The 19,340-nt window shown below is 47.6% G+C and overlaps 1 pseudogene; it reads left to right on the top strand.

Annotated features, from left to right (window-relative positions):
• Positions 1 to 311: 311 nt before the first annotated feature.
• LOC148442085 (uncharacterized) lies at positions 312 to 13,191 on the top strand (annotated as a pseudogene).
• Positions 13,192 to 19,340: the final 6,149 nt, after the last annotated feature.

Raw genomic sequence — 19,340 nt, forward strand, 5'->3', positions numbered from 1 at the left:
TGCTACACCCTCACACCTCTCCTACTCCCCCCTATACTACTCACACTGGTACACCCTCACACCTCCCCTACTCCCACCTATACTACTCACACTGCTACACCCTCACACCTCCCCTACTCCCACCTATACTACTCACACTGCTACACCCTCACACCTCTCCTACTCCCCCCTATACCACTCACACTGGTACACCCTCACACCTCCCCTACTCCCCCCTATACTACTCACACTGGTACACCCTCACACCTACCCTACTCCCCCTATACTACTCACACTGGTACACCCTCACACCTACCCTACTCCTACCTATATTACTCACACTGGTACACCCTCACACCTACCCTACTCCTACCTATACTACTCACACTGGTACACCCTCACACCTCCCCTACTCCCCCCTATACTACTCACACTGGTACACCCTCACACCTCCCCTACTCCCCCTATACTACTCACACTGGTACACCCTCACACCTACCCTACTCCTACCTATATTACTCACACTGGTACACCCTAACATCCACCGCCTACCTATATTACTCACATTAGTACACCCTCACACCTCCCCTACTCCCACCTATACTACTCACACTGCTACACCCTCACACCTCCCCTACTCCCACCTATAGTGTCTCACACTGGTACACCCTAACATCCACCCTCTACCTATACTACTCACACTACTACACCCTCACACCTCCCCTACTCCCACCTATACTACTCACACTAATACACCCTCACACCTCCCCTACTCCCACCTATACTACTCACACTGCTACACCCTCACACCTCCTCTACTCCCACCTATACTACTCACACTGCTACACCCTCACACCTCTCCTACTCCCCCCTATACTACTCACACTGGTACACCCTCACACCTCCCCTACTCCCACCTATACTACTCACACTGGTACACCCTCACACCTCCCCTACACCCACCTATACTACTCACACTGCTACACCCTCACACCTCCCCTACTCCCACCTATACTACTCACACTGCTACACCCTCACACCTCTCCTACTCCCCCCTATACCACTCACACTGGTACACCCTCACACCTCCCCTACTCCTACCTATACTACTCACACTGGTACACCCTCACACCTCCCCTACTCCCCCCTATACTACTCATACTGATACACCCTCACACCTACCCTACTCCCCCTATACTACTCACACTGGTACACCCTCACACCTACCCTACTCCTACCTATATTACTCACACTGATACACCCTCACACCTACCCTACTCCTACCTATACTACTCACACTGGTACACCCTCACACCTACCCTACTCCCACCTATAGTGTCTCACACTGCTACACCCTCACACCTACCCTACTCCCACCTATACTACTCACGCTGGTACACACTCACACCTACCCTTCTCCCACCTATACTACTCACACTGGTACACCCTCACACCTACCCTACTCCCACCTATACTACTCACACTGGTACACCCTCACACATCCCCTTCTCCCACCTATCCTACTCACACTGGTACACCCTCACACCTACCCTACTCCTACCTATACTGCTCACACTGGTACACCCTCACACCTACCCTACTCCTACCTATAGTGTCTCACACTGCTACACCCTCACACATCCCCTTCTCCCACCTATCCTACTCACACTGCTACACCCTCACACCTACCCTACTCCCACCTATACTACTCACACTGGTACACACTCACACCTACCCTACTCCCACCTATACTACTCACACTGGTACACCCTCACACCTACCTACCCCCACCTATACTACTCACACTGGTACACCCTCACACCTCCCCTACTCCCACCTATACTACTCACACTGGTACACCCTCACACCTCCCCTACTCCCACCTATACTACTCACACTGGTACACCCTCACACATCCCCTTCTCCCACCTATCCTACTCACACTGGTACACCCTCACACCTACCCTACTCCTACCTATACTACTCACACTGGTACACCCTCACACATCCCCTTCTCCCACCTATCCTACTCACACTGCTACACCCTCACGCCTACCCTACTCCCACCTATACTACTCACACTGGTACACACTCACACCTACCCTACTCCCACCTATACTACTCACACTGGTACACCCTCACACCTACCCTACTCCCACCTATACTACTCACACTGGTACACCCTCACACATCCCCTTCTCCCACCTATCCTACTCACACTGGTACACCCTCACACCTACCTACTCCCACCTATACTACTCACACTGGTACACCCTCACACCTCCCCTACTCCCACCTATACTACTCACACTGGTACACCCTCACACCTCCCCTACTCCCACCTATACTACTCACACTGGTACACCCTCACACATCCCCTTCTCCCACCTATACTACTCACACTGCTACACCCTCACACCTCCCCTACTCCCACCTATACTACTCACACTGCTACACCCTCACACCTCTCCTACTCCCCCCTATACTACTCACACTGGTACACCCTCACACATCCCCTTCTCCCACCTATCCTACTCACACTGGTACACCCTCACACCTACTCTACTCCTACCTATACTACTCACACTGGTACACCCTCACACCTACCCTACTCCTACCTATACTACTCACACTGGTACACCCTCACACCTACCCTACTCCCACCTATACTACTCACACTGGTACACCATCACACCTACCCTACTCCCACCTATACTACTCACACTGGTACACCATCACACCTCCTCTATTCCCACCTATACTACTCACACTGGTACACCCTCATAGAGCCATAACTAGACTTTTTGGTGCCCTGTGCCAGAGAGAGCATTGGCGCCCCCCCTCCCAATTTTTAACTAGGGACATAAGTGCACCTGAAAAAGGGCCATGGCTTCATGGGGAAGAGCTAGGGAAGAGATAGGAGAGGCCAGGAGATGCTGGGGATAAAAGAAGAGGAAGCTACAAGTGAGAATGATAATAAACAGAAACATCCTCACACCTCCCCTACTCCCACCTATACTACTCACACTGGTACAACCTCACCCCTACCCTACTCCCACCTAAAATACTCACACCTATACTACTCCCACCTAGCCTACTCCCACCTATATAACTCCCACTGGTACAACCACACACCTACAGTACTCGCATCTAGGTATCGGTATGAAATACCAACAGTCAGGATCCTGGCAGTCAGAATCCCGAGGGATAAAATACCGAAACTTGTTGGTCCGTATGCTAACCCTCCCCTTCTCCCTATGCGAACTCTCCCTCTTTGGTGCCTAACCCTAACCCCCGCCCTAGTGCCGACACCTAACCTCCCCCTCCCCGCACCCTAAACCTAACCCTCCCCCCTTAGTGCTTAGCCCCTAAACCTAACCCTACCCCAAACCCCGCTACTTACCTTCGGCATCCCGGCAGTGGGGATGCTGGTGCCGGGATTCTGACAGGCATCAGTATTCCGGCACCGGTAATGTAAGTGTCGGCATCCCAACCACCGGGATTCCGAACGCATCCCCTCATCTATACTAACACTGGTGCACCCTCACACCTACCCAGCCAAAAGTAATGGGATTGATGCCTTGTATTGTATAGGACCCCTCTAGCCCAGCGAAGTGCAGCAACTCGATGTGGCATCGATTCCGCAAGTGAAGAAGAACTCTGGAGAGATGTTTACCCATGCTGTCTGGATAGCTTCCCACAGCTCCCTGATATTTGTAGATGCAGGATCTTGGGTGCGAATGGACCTCTCCACCACGTCCCATAAATGCTTGCTTGGGTTCATGTCAGGTGAACGTGATGGGCACACAATTCGTCTGAGCTTTCCAGTATGCTCCTCAATTTTGGACAACTTTGGAGTGATGACACAGTGCATTATCCTGCTGGAATATTCCATTGTTGTGGGGGATACATGAAGTCCATGAAGGGCTGCAAATGGTCATCAACAATGCAACTTAGCAGTTACCGGTCATGACATCTTCAGGCAGACCAACGGACCGACCTCATGCCACGTGAGCACACCCAACACCATACAACTTTAAGGAACGAAACACCAAGCCACACAGTGCCTTATTGACAACTGGGGTTCATAGACTCATGGGGTCTGTACCACACCCGAACCCTACCATCAGCTTGAAATCACTGGAACCATTACTCATCAGACCATGTCATATGTTGTCAGACTTTCACGTTCCATTTAGCAATATCATGAGTCCAAGTGAGGCACTGTGTCCAGTATTGTAGTGTTAACAGGGGAACTCTGGTGGGTCTTCTGCTCCCATATCCCATGGAAGCTAAATAATGCTGCACCGACCTGCTGTATATTCGTCTGGTACCTTCTGTATTGAATGTGGATGTGATTTGAGCCAGTGTCGCTTGTCTGTTACCATGGAAAAATCTGGCCAGATGATCATTAAACACCAGTGGTTGGTCACTGCACTGTACTCGGTGGGTGGTAAAGCCTTCCATGAGGTATTACCGGTATATATGTGACACCATAGATCAAAGAATGTTTAATGTCCTCACAACTTCAGATAATATAGTCCCATCCATCAAACATCTACTGGATTTTCAATTAATTTGATAGTCATAGGGTCACATTTGGCTAACTTGGTGAACCATTCCTTATTGCATCTGAAATGCCTTGTTGCACCTGAATCGATACACTAGTAATCCTTTTGGCGGCTATCTGTAACAGTCAGGGCTGCCTCATCTCTACTGAGCACCACGGAAGAGATGGATGGTACATAGCTCACAGTGGGGCTGATTCTGAATTGGCTGTGGTTGTGTGAAGCCACACTTCCCAGTTTTTACATCAACCGCCATAACTGTCATCATTAGGATCAGCAATTGCACTTGCCCCCATGCTGGAAGCAAGAGATAAATTGGAAACAGGCATCTCTTCCCGTACGCATGGCTCAGAATCGCACGGACCTCTAGGTACACGCTCACAGCACTCCAACGATGTTTCCATGAGACAGATCGCTTGTGTGTTGCCGCCCAGTTTCCGCTCAGTTCAAGCAAAGTGAGATCCTTCACAGATTCACCAGACTTGGAATCGATGATGGATACAAAATTAAAAAAATGCATAAAGTCGCTTTTGCTTATACACAGTATTGTAACTTCCCTTATTTGCCTGCATTATTGAATGTATGCCCTGACTCAGAATCAGCACCAGTAAGAGCAGAGTGTCCAACATTACTGTATCTGAATTTAATCAGTTCCCGTTAGCTGTTTGAGGGGGGAATTTTCCTCTTTGAACTTGAAGTTAATAGTCACAACTCAGGAACGAGGAGTTGAGTTTTGGAGACATTTGGCTAGAAGACAGCTGGGCAGCATCCTGCCGTGCGCTCTCAGCCTTACTCAGCAGTGGACGGACATACTTAACCTATTATGCACGGGCTTCACAAGATGCAAGTCAGGTCAATGTGGCACTAAAAGGAATGCTAATGAAATGCAATGTACAGAATGTAACAAAGTGCTTTATTAAAGCTCCCTCTGAGAAAGTTGACGTCTGTAAATAATTTGAAGAAAATCAGAAAAAATATTTTAACTAAAAAAAAAAAGAATTGCAACAGAGGATAATTTCTTGGCTCGTTTATCCCTTTAATTTAATGGTAAACGGTTTATAGCGAGACTGAGATTAGGGCTCCAATGTGTCTGGATTCCCTCAGGATAGCCGAGGTTAGGATTCTAGTGATGAGCATGGACTATAATATTTACGCTCTGGCTGGTACTTTTACATTTGCCCATTTTGCGCCGGAGCTTGAAAATAGGCGTCTCAACGCTTGTACACTTCATTGCACCGTCCCGCACAAAGAGAAGACTGAGATTAGCATTTATTCCCAAAACCGCTATTGCAAGAGAGGCTGAGAACGTGGATGAATTACCAGCTGTCTCTGAATTGGGTCACTCAAGTTTTTATCTTGCGTTAAACCAGCGGCTGCAACTTTTTCTATTCAATTGGAAATCCAAACAAAGTTAATGCAGGTTCTAGTAATAAAATATGTTAAAAAAAGCAGAAAAATGGGTGTAATGATGTGGGACATGTATGTTGGGCATTGTATGGGTGGGAATGGGTGTAATGATGTGGGACATGTATGCTGGGCATTGTATGGGTGGGAATGGGTGTAATAATGTGGGACATGTATGTTGGGCATTGTATGGGTGGGACTGGGTGTAATGATGTGGGACTTGTATGTTGGGCGTTGTATGGGTGGGAATGGGTGTAATGATGTGGGACATGTATGTTGGGCATTGTATGGGTGGGAATGGGTGTAATAATGTGGGACATGTATGTTGGGCATTGTATGGGTGGGAATGGGTGTAATGATGTGGGACATGTATGTTGGGCGTTGTATGGGTGGGAATGGGTGTAATGATGTGGGACATGTATGTTGGGCGTTGTAATGGTGGGAAATGGGTGTAATGATGTGGGACATGCATGTTGACATTGTATGGGTGGGAATGGGTGTAATGATGTGGGACATGTATGCTGGGCATTGTGTGGGTGGGAAATCGGTGTAATAATGTGGGACATGTATGTTGGACGTTGTATGGGTGAAAATTGGTGTAATGATGTGGGACATGTATGTTGGGCGTTGTATGGGTGAAAATTGGTGTAATGATGTGGGACATGTATGTTGGGCGTTGTATGGGTGGGAATGGGTGTAATGATGTGGGACATGTATGTTGGGCGTTGTATGGATGGGAATGGGTGTAATGATGTGGGACATGTATGTTGGGCATTGTATGGGTGGGAATGGGTGTAATGATGTGGGAGATGTATGTTGGGCATTGTAATGGTGGGAAATTGGTGTAATGATGTGGGACATGTATGCTGGGCATTGCATGGGTGGGAATGGGTGTAATGATGTGGGACATGTATGTTGGGCATTGTATGGGTGGGAATGGGTGTAATAATGTGGGACATGTATGTTGGGCGTTGTATGGGTGGGACTGGGTGTAATGATGTGGGACTTGTATGTTGGGCATTGTATGGGTGGGAATGGGTGTAATGATGACGGACATGTATGTTGGACATTGTATGGGTGGGAATGGGTGTAATGATGTGGGACATGTATGTTGGGCATTGTATGGGTGGGAATGGGTGTAATGATGTGGGACATGTATGTTGGGCGTTGTAATGGTGGGAAATGGGTGTAATGATGTGGGACATGCATGTTGGACATTGTATGGGTGGGAATGGGTGTAATGATGACGGACATGTGTGCTGGGCATTGTATGGATGGGAATGGGTGTAATGATGTGGGGCATGTATGTTGGGCATTGTATGGGTAGGAATGGGTGTAATGATGTGGGACATGTATGTTGGGCATTGTATGGGTGGGAATGGGTTTAATGATGTGGGACATGTATATTGGGCATTGTATGGGTGGGAATGGGTGTAATCATATGGGACATGTATGTTGGGCGTTGTATGAGTGGGAATGGGTGTAATGATGTGGGACATGTATGTTGGGCATTGTATGGGTGGGAATGGGTGTAATGATGTGGGACATGTATGTTGGGCGTTGTAAAGGTGGGAAATGGGTGTAATGATGTGGGACATGCATGCTGGACATTGTATGGGTGGGAATGGGTGTAATGATGACGGACATGTGTGTTGGGCATTGTATGGATGGGAATGGGTGTAATGATGTGGGGCATGTATGTTGGGCATTGTATGGGTGTAATGATGTGGGACATGTATGTTGGGCATTGTATGGGTGGGAATGGGTTTAATGATGTGGGACATGTATATTGGGCATTGTATGGGTGGGAATGGGTGTAATGATATGGGACATGTATGTTGGGCGTTGTATGAGTGGGAATGGGTGTAATGATGTGGGACATGTATGTTGGGCGTTGTATGGGTGGGAATGGGTGTAATGATGTGGGACATGTATGGGTGGGAATGGGTGTAATGATGTGGGATATGTATGTTGGGCGTTGTATGGGTGTAATGATGTGGGACATTTATGTTGGGCATTGTATGGGTGGGAATGGGTGTAATGATGTGGGACATTTATGTTGGACATTGTATGGGTGGGAATGGGTGTAATGATGTGGACATGTATGGTGATGTGTTGTATTGATGGGAAATGGTGACATATTGGATTGAGTGTGTGGCCTGGTCATGTAGTTTGGGGGGCAGTGATGTACATTGAGGTGATAACTGGGAGAACGAATTTACCATCCATGATGGCGATTGACATTTTATTTAGACACAAGTGCATTGCGAGTTGGGGCTAATTATGATGCTGGGGGGACTTTTCATTCAACCCACAATTGTGTTAATGACATTTCATAAAATGGGTTTTCCACATTCAGACATCTTTTATTTAGTGGCCTGTTAACTTTAACTTGTGTCTTTTGTCAAAGCATTTATATGATCAGGACAGAGCTGTTTCCCTTTGTACTGTACCTCCTAGGTATGGGTAGCACCCCAGCCCTCTCTCATTCAGTGCCATGACCCAGTGCTACCTGACATCAGAGGGTTAAGAACCACTACTGAGACTATGGACAACTGATTTACAGTTACACAAACTCTCCGGGGTTTCTGGAGCTGTTCAGTGGCTGCGTTCTACTTAACCACAACCTAAAGGAGCTACTGCACATCTGTTATCAGTTTTCTGAAAGGACAAGAAAGGGGGAAAGAATATTTTAACCAATAAAAAGCCAAATCAATTTTCCAAGACTTCAACCCTACGAAAAAAAATAATAATTTTGTGAGTGGAACTGAAGCGGCGGTTCCTAATGAGCACCTGGGTATTAGGTGTGAAGTATTACAGAGTAATATCTGTGCTAGCCGGTCACAGGTCAGTGTCTGATCCAGCAACCAGGGGATTTGCGTCTGGCGGCACCTCGTTATATCCAGTCCTACAGAATCATTCTCCGTTACACTTTATTTTACCTTCAGGTAGGAAGAAGCTGAGTGGAATTTCCATTCATATATTGCGGATGTAACGGTGAGTGTGACCGAGTTCCATAAACACTAGTGGGGTAGTTACAATGGCTGAGGCCCTAATGTAAAGCGGTACCAGATAAGGGCGCCGGACTCTGTCCTACAGTGTGCTGGTTCCCTGCATTGCTCATGCTTCAGATTACCATTTTTAGGCTTTTATTGCACACACACATACACACACACACACTTACACACACATATACATATACACACAAACATACACACATACATATGCATAAGCATCACACACACTTACACACACACATACATACACACACACATATACATACACATACATACACACACACACACACACAAGCACACACACATACATACATACACACACATACATATGCATAAGCATCACACACATACATACATACACATATACATACATATACATACACACACATATACATACATACACACACACACATATACATACACACACACATATACACCAGGGTTGCCTACCTTTAACATTCTCTTCCCGGGAGAAGCCCGGGTAAGAGATGTAGCAGAGGGCCGACGGGGGCGGGGCTTGACGATTCGCATCATTAAGCCCCGCCCCCTCACGGTAAAATTGCCACGATTGGGCACAATTTACATAGGGGGCGAGGCCAAATGTTGCGATTCATGCAGAATCACAGCTTAAGCCCCGCCCCCTTCACGGAGACCCGCGATTGCCGCGGGTATTCTCCTAATTCTGCTCACTTCACTAGGAAGTGGGCAGAATGCGGGAGAAATGCCTACCCTTCCGGGGGTGTGGGGGGTTACCCGAAAAATCGGGAGCCTCCCGCGAAAACCGGGCGGGTAGGCATGTATGATATATACACACACACACACACACACCAATGAGAGGTCAGATTCCTTACGTTTAAGTTGTTCAAAATAACAAATAAAAAAAGTACTATTTTAAAAGGGGTTTGGACTTATTATCATAGTGATAGATCTGATTATTTAGTATAACGTGGAAAGGTCACTTATTTCCATTCATTGGCATTTATTAGGAATAATGGGTTTGTAGCCTCCGGGCCTGATTCAGCAATGGGGTGTGGATTGGAAGATCTACAGTAAAAAAGTTGACAATGTCTAGATCAGGCGTCAAACTGAAAATGCCAACCGGGCAGAATATTCAAGGTCTTAAGAGTGTGTGGGCCTCAACAAAAAAACAAGTCTTATATGCAATTGTTAAAGGTTTATTATTAATAAAAACCAATGCAGTGCCCCCTGTAGTAGTGCCCCTTATGCAATGCCCCCTGAATTTGTGCCCATTATGCAATGCCCCTTATGCAGTGCCCTAGTAGTGCAGGTGCAGACTCCTCTCATCACGAGTGATGTCATGACGTCACCTGCGCACTGCATCACTGGGAGCTCCGATTGTTCCAGGGGTGTGAGCCGCATAAAATGTTTATTCGGGCCGCATGTTTGACATGCCTGGTCTAGATAGATACCAGATGTTAGACAATCAATAGGTCGACAGGGACAAAATGTCGACGACATGTAAGAAGGTCGGCAGGTGTAAGTGGTCGACAGGGTCAAAAGGTTAACACTAAAAAAGGTCAACACAAAAAAATGGTCGACACATTTTTTTAGAAACACAGAATTTGATGGCAGATAAGAACCACTTGGCCCATCTAGTCTAACCCTAATCTTCACCTAACCCTCCCCTTGGAACCTAACGTTAACATTCCCTTCTAGTGCCTAACACTAACCGTCAGGGTAGGTGCCTGACCGTAACCATCCCTTCTATGCCTAACCCTCCGATAAGTGCCTAACCCTTCCTCCTGGTGCCTGACCCTCCCTCCTGGTGCCTAACCCTAACCCTCCCTCCTGGTGCCTAACCCTAACCGTCCCTTCTAGTGCCTAACCCTAACCCTCCGGTCAGTGCCTAACCCTAACCTCCCTCCTGGTGCCTAACCCTAACCCTCCTGGTGCCTAACCCTCCCTCCTGGTGCATAACCCTAACCGTCCCTTCTAGTGCCTAACCCTAACCCTCCCTCTTGGTGCCTAACACCAACCATCTTGGTAAGTGCCTAACCCTCCGCGGTAAAAGCCTAACCCTCCCTTCTGGTGCCTAACCCTAACCATCTGGGTAAGTGCCTAACTTTCTGTTAAGTGCCTAACCCACCCTCCTGGTGCCTACCTCTAACCGTCTGTATAAGTGCCTAACCCTAACCCTCCGGTAAGTGCCTAACCCTCCGATAAGTGCCTAACCCTCCGGTAAGTGCCTAACCCTCCCTCCTGGTGCCTAACTCTAACCATCTGTATAAGTGCCTAACCCTAACCCTCCGATAAGTGCTTAACCCTAAAAAAAATGTGTTGACCATTTTTGTGTTGACCAATTTCTGTATCAATCTTTTTTTTGACCCTGTCGACCATTTGTATCTGTCGACTGTTGATCTTTAGTGTGTAGACCTATTGACTGTCTAACATCTGGTGTCTATCTATACATTATTGACCTTTTTCCTGTAGATCTATAGACCGGATCCCTAGCAATGGGCGCTAATGCCGTCGCAGCTGCAAATTTGTACGCAGCATCTGTGCGAAGCTGGGAAAATGTCGCATTGAGACGGCCACCAGCGGCTTCACAAATCAAAGTACAAAGATGCAGCTCGGTCACAGATCAGTCGATTAACGTCCTTCTAAGTAACACTATGGTCAGGCAGAACGGGCGCAGGAACTCAGATGCTGGAGTAATTTTTACTCCGTACAGGATCGTAGTCGCAGACTGAGACATGCTATGAAAATGGTCATGACATGCCTGCACTTACGTCACGACCCCCCGCTGCCGTCCACTGGAGGTTTAATTTAGAAACCACTTCAAAACCACCACCAAACCCCCGGGGTATAGAATAGAATAGAAACCGCCACCAAGCCGCCAGGGTTTAGAATAGAATAGAAACCGCTGTCAAACCGCCACTTAGTAAATATTGCCCGAACCCTTTAGGGGTAAGCCAAATACAGTATATGAAGGGCAAAATTTACTAAGCGGTGGTTTGACGGCGGTTTCTATTCTATTCTAAACCCCGTTGGTCTGGTGGCGGGTTCTATTCTGTTCTAAACCCCGGGGGTTTGGTGGCGGTTTTGTAGCAGTTTCTAAATGACAGCCCTGTTCTTCTATCATATTCTAAAATGTGTTTTGACAGCGGTTTGGAGGCGGTTTTGCTATCTGCAGATTTACTAAGGCCAAAACCGCTGCAGAACTGCCATCAAAACACATTTTAGAATAGAATAAAACAGGGCCGTCATTTAGAAACCGCTGCAAAACCGCCACCCAACCCCCGGGGTTTAGAACAGAATAGAACCCGCCACGAAACCGCCGGGGTTTAGAATAGAGTAGAACCCGCTGTCAAACCGCCGCTTAGTAAATTTTGCCCGAAGTGTTTTATGTTAATGTGGTGTTGATAGAGAAATGGTCAAAGTTTCTCCGTCACACATGGAATAAGTCGGCTGAACATTCGCACCGATCCTCTGTAGAAGTTGGGTTCCTTATGTCTCCACAGTCATCTGCGCACATGCCTCAGCGACTGTCCTGGCACGGTGGTAAGTTACTACTATACATTGTCACCGAGACCGATGAGGGGGCCTGATTCAGGGTTGTACGCTAAGGCAAGCACATTGGTGAATTTTACCTCTTAGCAATTGCTAAAATACGCTAATGCATCAGCCGGCGGAATCTGTACTGAGACGCCCACCGGAGTCCTCGCAGCTGACCGGAAACTGTGTACACAGACGACAGCATCGGACGCAGATCCTGAAAACATCGACTCCTCGAGTGAGGCTATGGTCACTCAGGATGGGCGAGGTAACTGCGATGCTGGAGGTTCGTTCTCTGCGTGCGCCATTGCAGCCGCTGGTTAGTACACGGCCAGGAAATGGCCCCAACGCACCTGCGTTTTCCCAGAACTCCCCGTAACCACCCACAAAACGGTCTCGTCCTGTCAATCAATTGCGAGTGAATCCTCACAGCAAACTCGATCGTAATTAATTCGGCTGCAGACCGCCGATAATTGCCCAACTGCCAAAAAATCAGCATAGCGTCCAACTCTGAATCAGCCTCAGTAACGCTCAGCTACCCCCCCAATATTTGTTTTAAAATTATACAGTTACCATTATATAATACAGATTGTATTAAAGAGGCTCCAGTGTTTATGGGTAATAGTCCTTTACTGGTTTTGTTATACAGCTTTAATATGTACGTACTGCTGAGTTCTCATGTCTGTCTACCAGGTTATTTCAATTAACACTTTGTTAAATTATAATAAAGATTTGTTATTCCCTGTACCCATAGTGGTGGCTGCCATTTTGCGATCTGTAGCAATATTCATGAGAACGCATCCACGCAGAACAAATGACATCACTGAGACCTGTAGTGCACCGCTGATGTCACTGGTTTCTACTGAATTCATAGGCTGCATTCACGGTAATGTCGTCAGTCCCTTGCGAATTCCGGTTTATTGAATAAGTGATCGGTTCCGGTGAGCGGCATCTTTTACATAAAATGGGACAACGGATGTGGTACTTATGATAGACATGTTTCCATTAGATTGCGGCTTCAAAGGGAAATAGTACCCCATTTATACATTTGGTTACAGTAAAACATATGGATCCAATTTATTTTTGCAGAGAGCGCACGTTGTATCCTGTGTTTTTTTAAATTATCATTAAATCCTGGCAGAGGGGAGAGCGATAAATGGAGTCTGTAAAAAATAATTGTGCATCAGAACAAAAGCGATCTCAGAAAAGCGTGATATCCGGTGGACAGCGCTAAACTGCAATTGTTATTCACATTGCTCGTGTTTTGGCCCTGGGCGGGTTATTATTGATGCCTTTGATTTCTGGGACCCTCTGTATAAGACGTTAGCGGCCGGAGTAGGAGGTAACATGGACGCTTCGTTGTCATTTGGGGCTGCAGGCTGCAAAATGAATGCATGAAATTAGAGCGTAACATATATAGCTGCAGATAGCGTCAGGGAATAACCATTGCATAGTGCTCTGCGCGTGGAGAAAGTAATTCTGAAAAAAGACATATGTACGGTAAAGCAACATATAAGTGCTTGTTATTAGGGTCTCCTAATTAGAAGGTCAGTATGATTGCGGGTGGTGCCGGCTGATTGGTCTCAGCAGTCTGGTACCTGATCCCTTCTACAAATGTAAGCAGGAACCCCGGTGTCTTTGCATCCCTGGTAATTAGGAAGTCGACTGAGATTGCACTAGTCAGCGCTGTTTAGGCTCTATGGGAGCGGGCAGTGAGGCCAAATCCCAATCAGTCAGTGAATCTGCAGACTAGACGCGTTTCGCCCACATCTGTGTTCCATTCCAAGCTAAAATGGTCTGCGTTCAGGTATTGCGCACCCTGCTGTCACCCTGATACTCAGCTAATAATACCCAGTACTAGAAAGCTATACCCAAATAAAGAGGCCCAGAGTATATGGTCGACAGGACTTTATAAGGATGTCTCACACCTCATGCACCACTTCTACCATGGCCCATACTGTGTGGAGTTTGTATGTTCTCCCATTGCTGTATGAATGCTTCGGTTTCCTCCCACAATCCAAAAATATACTGGTAGGTTAATTAGCTCCTGACACAAATGTACCCTAAATTGTATGTGACAGGGAACATAGGGCCTGATTCAGAGCCGGACGCTCTGAATCAAGGTGGGTTTTTTTTTTGGTGCAACCTCCTGGACGCTCGCATAGCTTATGCGAGCATCTATGATGATGGTCGCGATGGTCAAGACCATCGCGACCATCGGGCTTGCGACGAGACCCTGCTGTAGGGTCTCGCTGCCGCAAGCCCTGGAGTGATTTTGGCTCTACCAGAGCCAAAATCACTCCCACTGACATCACTAGTGGGAACGCCTCCGTCTGGGCAGCCACGCCCCGGCACGCCCACCAAAGGGGGCGTGCTGTCACTCACCATCAACAGCACGACCCCCTTTGGTGCGAGACCCGGAGCGACGGCTTCCCCGTTGCTCGCCGGGTCTCGCACATGTGCACGACGGAGCGGCCTCCGTCATGCGCATGAGCATTTGGGTACCATCGACCCGCTTGCGAGCGTCCTGTGCTCGCGAGCGGGTCTGAATGAGAGCCATAGTTTGTAAGCTCCACTGGGGCAGGCCAAATATTCTCTGTACAGTGCTGCGGAATAGGAGTGCGCTGTATATAAATACTGTAACTACTAATGAGTAATAATGTTACATTCATTCCGACATTTTGGCCCTTCACCGTTTTATAAATGATGAAATTGTGTTTCCCGCTGACTTTTTTCATGTTAGCATTTGCCTAGTATTTATTATGGCACTTTATAAAGAGAGAGCTTTAATATTGTGTTAAATAACATTTTATTTACTGCGCGTTTGAACCCTCATTAAGGTCTTGGCAAAGGTTAGATGAAATGACTGCACTGTCCGTTTACTGACTTCACTGAGAGAAAAGAATATTATATTCAGTAAATGATTTCTTACAGCTGGGAACGTTGGGAATAGGTGCTGGGAAAACATGTTATTTTGCCCTAGCAAAATGTTTGTGCACCTCTCTTGGAAATCCTTCAGAAAACCTCAGTGATTTAATGTTGTGATGTTGCTGGTTTCCCTGTGGACACAACATGGCCTCCCACGTCGAGCTCTGTGTAAAGTAACGTTACCGAGCTCTTTCCAGCTTAATTGTCACTAACTGACACCCCCTGCCAGGTGGGAGATTTCACTGTTTCAATTAATGTTCTGAGGTTTTGTGTTTGTGTAAATGACTTAACACATTGTATACGGAAATCCTTTCCAAACAGTACCTGCATTATTCATTTAGACTGAGGAATGGAAATATAGGGCCTGATTCAGACCCACTCGCGAGCGGCTGTCCGCTCGCAAATGGGTCGATGTTATGCACTGAGCATGCGCACGACGGAGGGAGCTCCGTCATGCGCATGCGCCAGACGCGACGAGCGAAGGAAAGTCCTTCGCTCGTTGTGTCCGATCAAAGGGGGCGTGCTGTCAATGTTGATTGACAGCACGCCCCCTTTGGTGGGCGTGCCGGGGGCGTGCCTCCCTTACGGGGGCGTTCCCACGGGAACGCCTCCCGTCAGAAGCCGGCCCACTGACATCACTAGTGATGTCAGTGGGAGTGATTTTGGCTCTGATAGAGCCAAAATCACTCCGGAGCTTGCGGTTGAAAACCTCAACCGCAGGCTCCGGCTCGCAATTTCGATGGTCGCGATGGTCTCGACCATCGCGGCCATCAAAAAGCACGCTCGTATAGCCTGTGGGTGGTGACCCACAGCTATACGAGCGTCCAGGAGGAAGCTCCATAAAAATGGAGCCCGGCCCTCATTCAGAGCGTGCGCTCTGCTCAGAGCGTACGGCTCTGAATGAGGGCCATACTCTATTAAAAGCCAAAAAAAAGACTTGTCTTCCAGGGGGAGATGTATCGAGCCTTGGTGACAGATACAGTTGAGACGTTCCTCATAGCAACCAATCATCTTCTAACTGTCAAATATCTAGCTCAGTCTATAAAATGACAGTTAGAAGCTGATTGGTGCAATGTGTAACTACTCCACTTTATCCCTCTCAAAGGTTTGATACATCTCCCCCTCCGTACGGAGACTAGTTGATAGCAGGGAACCGACAAAATTCAAGTCACATCCATAATCACTCGAAAAAACACCTGTTTTCGGGGGTTTAACTCAAATACTTAGTATCCCCCGAATGTATGAAGGAGAGACCGCAGCAGGTATCTCTGATACCTGCTGCGATCCCTCCATTGCCGCCGGCAGCCGCCTCCCCCATAGGTTTCTATGGGGGATGCGATGCTGCCAAATGTATCAATATCGGGAATGCTTCGCATTCCCGATATTGACCCCAGCAGCTAACGCCATCTGCAGATAGTGTTAGCCGCTGTGTCCTATGGGCACTTACCGCATTTGAGCCGGCGGAGGGATCTTCCAGATCCCTCCGCCGGCAGTGGGCGCCGCTCATGTGCAGTCCGCGGGAGTGCGCATGCGTAGCAGCCCGGAATGAGCTCCGGCCACATCGCAGGGACGGGCTCTTTTCGGAGCCCGTCTCCGTGCATGTGCCGGGTCATACATTCGGCCGGTATGATCGCATTTTGCAATGCGATCATGGGCGATACTGCATGCCCTGATCGCATTGCAAACTGCGATCCTTAATAAATGGGCCCGATGGTGTTTTTTTTCCTTTCCAAAGCCACATTGCAGCATAAAATATGATGATACAAGGGAGTACTGCCATTTCTTTAGTCGAAATGTGACTCATTACCTAAGTGCCATGTATATCTCGCAACAGGGTGATGCCCGCGAGCCATTAAACAACACACGTAGACTTGGGTTCCTTCAGTGGTTATACATTGCTGCTGGGATGCCGCATATTATGTTATGTTCAAATGAATGATTTTAACTATGCCTTGTATGATACCTGGGATCAGGGGTTAAAGTGGGCAGGAACGGGGTGGAATTGAGTTCCGTCATCTCTAATGGTAGGTGGGTGGTACTAGTTCCACCTCCACCAAGTCCCTGCACAGAAGTCCCATAGACAGAGAGCCACTCACTGGGCACGATTCTATTCAACGTGATGTAAATAGCGCCGGGAGTTAGCTCCTGGAGCTATTCAATACACTGCGCTGCCAAGTCCGACTAATGATTTCTTCTTTCATCCCTCCGGGGATGAGAGAAGAAATCCGACAAAAGTCCCGGCGCGAGGCTGTTTTCTGCCCTTTGCGCCTGGAAAACAACCTCGCGCCGGGAAGTTAGGTCGGGGAATGCCCGTTATCGCGCCTAAACACCCTGTTAAAGGCGCGAGAACTAGCCTTCCCCGACCTAACATCGTGATGAATTGAATAGCTCCGGGAGCTATCTCCCGGCGCTATTTACATAGCGCTGAATTGAATCGTCCCCTCTGTCTGCCTAGGGAGGCTCAATTTCTTCAGAGGTCCCTTATTTCAGAGAAACCAGCATATAGGTAAGGAAAGAATGAAGCAAAGACAATACATAGGGGTTGAAAAAAAAAATTGGGCATCCAAGTGACATAGACTAGTTTGTGGGGACCTCATAAAAAAAAAATCAGAGGCACGGCAGAAAAATAACACTGATGACATAGGGCTATGCGCTCGCAAATGGGTCCGATGGTGGGGCATTGCGCACGCGCGTGCGCGAGCCCCAGAGCAAGTGATAAATTCACTCGCTCCGGGGCTCGTTACAAACGGGGCGACTGTCGATGTTGATCCACAGCTCGCCCCATTTTGTAGGCGGGAAGGGGGGGGTGGCTGGTCAAACGGAGGCGTTGCTGAAAGAACGCCTACAGTTTGTGGGCGGCCCTACTGACATCACCAGTGATGTCAGTAGTGAGCTTCGGGCTCTATTAGAGCCAGAAGCTCACTAGGGCTTGCGGCAGATGAGACCCTACCACAAGGGTCTCGTCGCAAGCCCGATGGTCGCGATGGCAGCGACCATCGCGACCATCACCTGGCCACTAGCAAAAGCTGTGGGTGGTGACCCACAGCTTAGTGTGCGGCCAGGAGGCCGTTTTTTAAAGAAAAAAAGCGGCCGTCCTGATTCAGAGTGAGCGCTCGCTTTTTGCGAGTGGCTCTGAATCAGGTCCATAGTACCTAGGCGGCCCCCAGCCATTCACTTTACCATTTCCTATACACAACAGTGCGTTTGTGTATGTGTGTGTGTAAAGAACAGTTTTCACACTTGTTTTGGCCTGTCAGACTAGCGTGGCGGTGGGGGGGTGGGGAGTAGGTGGTGAGAGAAATGAGTTCCACCACATCTACAGGTCCACTTTAAGCCCTGCCTGGGATGAAATACAATGAATACTCGGTGTGCTAGATCTTCGCACAGGTTTAGTATTACCTGATTGAGGGGGGCGAAGGGGGATCTACTCTCACTCCAACCCTCTGTCTTCAGCGGTGATGTCACCACCTCTACAACATAGCAGAGAGGCAAGGCTTTCCCACCCCCAGACACCATCATTCACAACTGATATTGCAAAAGGATTCTTTATTTATTTTGACCCATAAAGGTTATATTTAATCAAGATAAACAGGTCTATCGCCTGGGGACTCCTTCAGGATGGCCAACAATGCAGATAAATATATTTTTTATTTTTTTAAGGTTGTTTTATTTTATTTTCACTTACCTAGGTGGTATAATTATAACAAGGTTTGCATAAATAACAAGCAAAACAAACGTGTCCAGTGAAGCTGAAATAAAATACTATCATGTGCACTAAAGTAGATAAGGTAATGTTGCTCCATACGTTTAATGGATTTTTTTTAATTTTTTTAGATCATTAGTAATATTTACTGCAGCATTATACTATGCAGCAATCATTTAAAATATCAATTCACAAATATTACATTCACGGGAGTTCTTTTACTCT

Source organism: Taudactylus pleione, unplaced genomic scaffold (assembly GCF_031769625.1).
Source record: "Taudactylus pleione unplaced genomic scaffold, aTauple2 ptg001627l, whole genome shotgun sequence".
In the NCBI taxonomy this organism is placed as follows: Eukaryota; Metazoa; Chordata; class Amphibia; order Anura; family Myobatrachidae; genus Taudactylus; species Taudactylus pleione.